Raw genomic sequence first — 7,475 nt, 5'->3', positions numbered from 1 at the left:
TTATCCCGCACTTGGCACAAATTGTGAAGCCCTTGTACCGGTTGGTACAAAAGGGCATCAGGTGGGACTGGATGAGACATGTACAGTTGCTTTTACTGCTGCTAATCGAGCAATCAAGGCTGTGCAGGCCTTGAGTGTAATGGGTTCATCAAGGCCCTGTGAGCTAGATGTTCATGTAACCAAGGATGGTTATGGATGGGGTCTTTGGCAGTGGCTTGAATGGACACGCCAACCCATTGCATTCTGGTCACAGCTATGGAAAGGAGCAGAGGTTCAATACACCCTGATGGAGAAGCAACTGGCTGCTGTGTACCTCACCTCACTGGCTATGGAGCCCATAGCTCCAACGAAGGTAATAACCACCTATCCCATTGCGGAGTGGGTGAGAGACTGGATTCAAAGGCCATGGAGTGACGTGGCACAGACACCTACACTGGCCAAATGGGGTGCATATTTACAGCAGCATATCATCCTCTACTAGCCCCTTAGGTTGAGAACTCCAGTGCTTACTGGGGCCAGTGATGTATACCAGTGGGAAGCAGGAAGAACCTGCTTTTGAGCCATTGGTAGCCAAGAGCTCTTATCAGGAGGAAAAAGTCCCTGAAGATGCTTAGAACACAGATGGCTCGAGTCATGTACAGCCCCTGACGTGGAGGGCTGTGGCTTTCCATCTTAAGACTGAGACAAAATGAATGGAGAATGGAGAGGGGAAGAGCAGCCAATGAGCTGAGTTGCAGGCAGTATGGCTCATGATCACTCAGGAGCCCTCCCCTATAGTTGTCTGCCCTGACGGCTGGGCCGTATATCGGGGCTCCACCCTGTGGCTACTGACATGGTACCATGCCAACTGGATGGTTGGTCACTGGCCTCTTTGGGGACAAGAGTTGTGGCAAGACCTATAGCTTCTGGTCAGACTAAGACAGTTACCATATATCATGTGACTGGCCATTTGCCTTTGGCATCCCCAGGAAATGATGAAGCAGACACATTGGCCCAGGTGCATTGGCTAGAAGGAACACCTGCCTCTGATGTGGCCCAATGGTTACATCAGCATTTGTTGCATGTGGGGCAAAAGACAATGTGGGCTGTAGCCCTTCAGTGGGGCTTGCCATTGACCTTTGAAGAAGTCAGCAGAGCCTGGAGGGAGTGTCTCCTATGCTCTAAGAGGGACTTACCCCAAGTCCTGCAGCAACATTGGACAGTAGGCAAGGGGCTGATATCCCTTGTCAGGTGGCAGATAGACTATATTGGGCCTGTGTCCATACATATCAGAAGGATATCAGTGTGCCATGACTTGTGTGGATACAGCTACTGGCCTATTGGTTGCTCTTCCTGCACATCATGCAGATCAGCAAACCATCAAAAGGGGCCTAGAGCATCTCTTTGCAGCCTATGGCCGGCTGCCGGTGATTGAGAGCTATCAAGGCACCCACTTTGCTAGACATGTGTTACAAGAATGGGTGCAGCAGTTAGGAATAAAGTGGAAGTTACATGTACAATATAACCCTACTGGGGCAGGCATGATAGAGAGGTACAATGGTTTGTTGAAATATGGTCAGAAGTTGGACACCAACAGTCTACAGGATGGTCAGTTCACTTATGGACAGTGCTATGGTGTTTGAATGAGTAGCCCCAAAAAGGAGCCTTGAGCCCTGTGGACATGCTCACACACCTTGCTGCCTCTCCTACACAACTGTATGTGCAAACCAAAGAGGAGTTATTGAAGCCAGGATATGGTCAGCAAAGCAACATTCGGCTGCCAGCCCCTACTGCATTAAACCCTGGAGACACTGTTGAATGGACATGGCGCTGGACGTTTTGACACATGGACCAGCGATGGCTGCCCTTCTGGCACCTTGGGGAAAAGGCCTGGAAGCTGCCCTCCTGTGTGTTCCTGGAGTAATAGCAGAGTGTCCCCCAAAGATCATGGTTGTATACCCAAAACATCCGGGAGGTAAGAACATCTTATAGGGAAGTTTTGTTTTATCTTTATGGCCAGTGCATGTACCTCCCATAGCCCCATACATTGACCCATCTGTAACTCCCACAGGGAGTGGGGGGAAAGTCTGGTATACTAGACCAGGACAAGATCCCATTCTGCCACTGTCCTATCATAGGACCACTCTCTTGTATGTATCCTACCTGATGGACAAGATTTGCCTATGCTGGTGTCATTATAATATGTACCTTACAGCCCTTAAGGTTATTTTCTTCTATGGTCCCTGTGTCCTGGATGTACCACCTGGCTGCACCTGCTGCGTGATGATTGCTCTGAACTCCCTACGTGTTCAGTTACTGACTGCCTGTGGAATGGGTGAGCTATGGGCTTAATCTGCCTAGGACTTTGAACCTAGCTGAATCCTCTGGTGTGTGGATTATCATAATTTTATTGCTATTGCTATTTTATGTTATTAGCCTTTTCACAATGCTCCAGTTTTCTCACACAGGGGCCATTGCAGAAGATGGGAAATGTGTAGATTGTGAGGCAAGATTTTTGGAGGGGTGGGCTGTGGGTAAAATTGCAGTATTTCCAGAATCTCCTGCTTGGCTTTAGTGCATCTGTATATCAATACGTGTTTCCAAGGGGTGGAGAGTAGTTCATTTACATATCAATACATAATTACAAGGGTGTGCAAGGGCTTATCTGGACCGGAGAGGTTGGATAGAGCCCTCTTCTGCTGCAGCCTGGTCAAGAGAGAGATGGGACAACTGCTTGCAAGACATAAATGGCTTTCTTAACTTTATTTCTCCCTTTAATTTATTTCAGTTTTAGAGGTATTTGCTCTGGATTTTCCCCCCAGAGTCACAGGGTGATGTCCTAGAATTAGAATTAAGGTAGAATAAGGGGTATTTACCTTTTTTACTTTTCTTTTTATTGAGGTGTAACTTACATAAAGTGTCTAGATCTTAAGCTTGATGAAATTTTACATTTGTAAACACCCAAGTAGACACTATCCAGACCAAAACAGAACATTTCCATTTCTATCACCCAGAAAGCGTCCCCTCCCAGTCAATGCCCACCCACTCCCCAGCCACAGCCACCATCACCATCACCATCACCAATGAATGGTTTTGCCTGTTTTTGAACTTCATATAAACAGAATCATCAGTATGTATTCTTTTATGTCTAATATATTGTCTCAACATAATGTCTGTAAGATTTTCCATATGATTGCACATATAGTAATTTTTTTCCTGCAGTATAATGTTTTGTTCTTTGAATATACCACATTTATTCATTCCCCTTTAAAAGACATTTTGGGTCATTTCCAATTTGAGGATGTTACAAATAAAGGTGCGGTGAACCCTGTCATACATTTTTTGGTGGAGGTCTGCACTTATTTCTGTTGAGTATACACCTAGGAGTGGAATTGCTGGTGGGTCTGTTTAGCTTTCATAGATACCTGCCAATTGGCTGAACCAAATCTACCCTTACTAACAATCTATGAGAGTGCCAGTTATCCCCCATCCTTACCATCATTTGTTACTGTCAGCCTTTTTCCAGTTCAGCCATTCTGGTGGAGATGTAGTGGTATCTCATTGTGTTTTAATTTGGACATGCACATTTTTATTATGAAATAAAATTACAGAAATTTGGAAAGCACAAGAAAGAAGACACTGTAAATCATACCCTATAATCTTCTTCCCTTCCTGCCTACTTCACTGGATTTGGGGTATGTACATACAATTTTAAGACTATACTGATTTATACTCCCACCAACATGCATGAAAAGTACCCCCTTTTTTCCTGAACTGGGATTATTTCTTAAACTGTCAATCTGTTGTTTTGGTGTCTCATTATGGTTTTATTTAGCATGTGTGGGTAAAATTGTAATATTTCCAGAATATCTTGCCTGGTTTTAGTACATCTACATATCAATAGGCGTTCAGAGGTGGAAAGAAGTTTGACTTTAGTGCATTTGCATCATTCCTCAGGGGTGGAGAGAAGTTCATCTCCATATCAATGGGTAATGACCTGGGCATGGAGGGCTTATCTGTACCTGAGAGGTGAGGGGTGGTGCTCGTTTTGCTTCTGCCTTAGCAGGAGAGAGAAACGGCCCCCCGACTACAGTTTGTAAGCAATAAACGGGTTTTAAACTTTATTTCTCCCTTCAACTGATTTCGCTTTTTAGAGGTATTTTGCCCAGGATTTCCTTTCCCTGGACTTACAGCATGTCTTTTTTTTTCCTAGTGAGGTAGGAGTTTAAAAGATTTGTATTGTTTCATTTCCTTTGCTGAAACTGATTTTTGGTCACCACATCTAAAAAGAATTATATAAAAAAAGTTTATATGGTAATCTCATGAATTAATAGATATACAAAAATTTTAGATAGAAGTTTAGCAATCAGAATATAACTTTAAAAGGAACATATAGTTTAACCATACCTGTTTTTTCTTTCCACTAAAGTTCAAGTCATCAGCATAACCAATGATATTATTGGGGGGGAAAAAATGTAAAAATTCATATAATTATTCCATAAATGTCAAAAGGGAATTATTCATTGAAATTCTAACTAAAAGCAACATAGGGCTGCCTCTTTAACATGACAAAAAGGCTCTATTGAAAATCAAAAGCAAAATTACACTTAATGGAGAAACATGAATTATTCTTCTTTGAAACAGGAACAAGACAAGGACCCATTATCAGCACTATTTAACTAAGCCCTAAAAACTCTGACAAAGCTATCAAAGAAGAGAAAGAAATACATAAAGAAAGGGAAGAAATAAAAATATCATGTTTTTTAAATGATGTGAAAATCACTTCGAAATTACTAAAGAAAATAAATGAAGGCATCAAAGAAACAAGATACAATACAAATTCATTTATGAGATTTTTCATCTTTACAATAGTACATCCCTCATCTTTGTTATTTTGTTCCATTTATCTATTTTTTTATGCTTTAGTAAAGCTTTAACATTCTTATAGGTCCTGCATATTTCTTACTAATCTTTCCACCAAAGGTATTTAAAAGTTTTAATTGCTATTGTGAACGGAGTGTTTTTTCATCAGTACATTACTTTCTTATTCTTAAATATATCTAAATAAGGCATTTATTACACACTTGCCTTATAACATGACATTTGAAGTTACTTGGAATCGTCTTCCATTTGTTTTTCTATCTGTGGGTAAAATTGTAATATTTCCAGAATATCTCACCTGGCTTTAGTGTATCTGCATATCAATAGGCATTCAGAGGTGGTAAGAAATATGGTTTTAGTTCATTGGCATCATTCCTCAGGGGTGGAGAGTTCATCTCCATATCAGTGGGTAACTACCTGGCAACCGAGGGCGTGTCTGAACCTGAGAGTTTAAGGGGAGGGGCTGGCTTGCTTGTTTCTTCCGGAGCAGGAGAGAGAGAAGGCCCTGGACTGCAATTTGTAAGCAAAAACGGGTCTTAAACTTTATTTCTCCCTTTGACTGATTTCGGTTTTTAGAGGTATTTTGCCCCAGGATTTCCTCTCCCCGGACTTACACTATCACAACCATCAGGTATTTTCACAATTTTTAAATGTTTTCATCAGTTCTTTATTCACAGTTGCTAATGACAGAGGTGTATTACATGAATATAGTGATAAAATCTTGACTAAGAAAGCTTAGAAGTTTATTTTTCTGGCTTTCCTGTTGTTCTGCTGTTCCCATTTTTCCATTGTTCTTTTCCTCTCCTCATTTTCTTTTGTGATATCTTGAACTTTTAGGCAGGAAAATAGATATAAGCAGCAGGATGGGAAGGGGAAAAGGCCGGGAAAGTCCACTAAAAAGACCCAGAGTTAATCAATTAAAGCTCAAAAAGCCAGGAGCAACTTGGCCTGGAATGTTTGAATATTCCCGAGATAAAGGAGGGTACCTCAGCATAGCCCATGTCTTTATTATGTTAATCATGCAGGCCCAGCTTTTTTTTTAATTTTACTTATGCTGGTTTTTTCTCCTTCTGGCCCTAATCAAGTAGTTTGTAACCTAGGCAACTAATTTAGTTTGCAGGCCCAGCAGTGAACAATATAGTAAAGAGCATGTAGGATTCCATCTTAAAGATTGTATTTTAATACCCAGGAAGTTAAGAAGTAAGATTCTTAACTTAGTCTTTAGCAAACAGACAATAACTCAGCCCACCTTGGGGGCTGGGCAGGCAGTCTTGCTTGATATGCTCCCAGACAAAGAACGGGTATCCCAGGGAGAAATCAGAGCAGGAAGTTCCTTGCGTTAAGTTAATTCTAAGTATTCAAAGACCACTTAACAAGTCTGCACCCCAAGGCCTTAGTCACATTCCTGAAGAATCCTTAAAAGGGGGGACCCCCAACCTTTCGGGGCACTCCTCTCTCTGAGGTTGCCCATGCTAAGTGTGTAAACTTTTAATCTTAAACTCTCTCTCTCCAGCCTTTCAGGATGCCTCCCCAACTGAGGTTGCCTGATGTACTTTTTCTCTCTTTAAGTAACTTTAAATAAAATTTTTACTCTGCTTCACTACTGTGTCTCTGCCCTTCAATTCTTTGTTGTAGTGGGGACAAGAACCAGGGAAAATACACAATGCTCCTCCAGCAGAACCATGTAACTGCCTGGGAGGAATATTAAGGACTTTTAAATTTAGGTAATAAAACAAATCATGGATCCCTGGTATAGCACTAGACCAATGATGATTTGGTTATAGAATTTTTGCTAGCCAGGACCTCCAATTTCAGGCAGTTATCAGGTGACTAGTCTAAAGGTAGTAATTGTTCTGATTACATATTGCTATGTAACAAACCACCCCAAAACTTAGGGGCTTAAACAAAAATGTATTTGTGTCACTCAGAGTGTTGTGGGTTGACTGGACTGACTACCTGAAATGTTCTTGCCCAGAATTTGCTGTCAAATGGTGTCAATCTAAAACCTCAACTATACTGGACTTCCAGGATGGTGCACTTAACATGGCTGGCAATTGATGCCAGCAATTGGCTGGGAGCTCAGCAGACTTGTACTTCACATGGTGGCTGGGTTCTGAGATGAAGTGTGCCAAGAGTTAAGTCCAAGAGGCCCATCCAGAAGCTACCAGGTATCTTGTGACCTAATCTTACAAGTCCCAGAGCTTTGCTTCTGCCACACTTGATTGGTCAAGCAAGTCATTAAAGCCAGCCCTGGTTAAAGGAGAAGAGAATTGGTTCCACCTCTTAATGGGAAGTGCAGCCTGCAGGTGTATATAGGGAGGGAAGGGCCTGAGGGAAGCCTTCTTTGGATCTACCGCACTTGTACAAGTTGCAAGAATGCTTGCGACAGAACCAGGCTAGTGAAGGATAGTTTTTCACTTCCATCTTAGACTGTTGTCTTGTTCAGTGTTTCTCAAACTTCAGGGTGAATACAAATGTCTGTGAGTCTTGTTCATAGCAGATTCTGGGAGGGACCTGAGATTCTGCATTTCTAACAAGTTCCCAGGAGGTGCCCGCCCTGCTGGTCTGCAGAGCACACTGAGTAGTGACCAGCAGCAAGATCATTTACATTGAAC

This window comes from Manis pentadactyla, chromosome 4 (genome assembly GCF_030020395.1).
Source record: "Manis pentadactyla isolate mManPen7 chromosome 4, mManPen7.hap1, whole genome shotgun sequence".
NCBI classification, from domain to species: Eukaryota; Metazoa; Chordata; class Mammalia; order Pholidota; family Manidae; genus Manis; species Manis pentadactyla.
The sequence above is the reverse complement of the archived record's forward strand: the minus strand, read 5'-3'. Positions refer to the sequence as shown.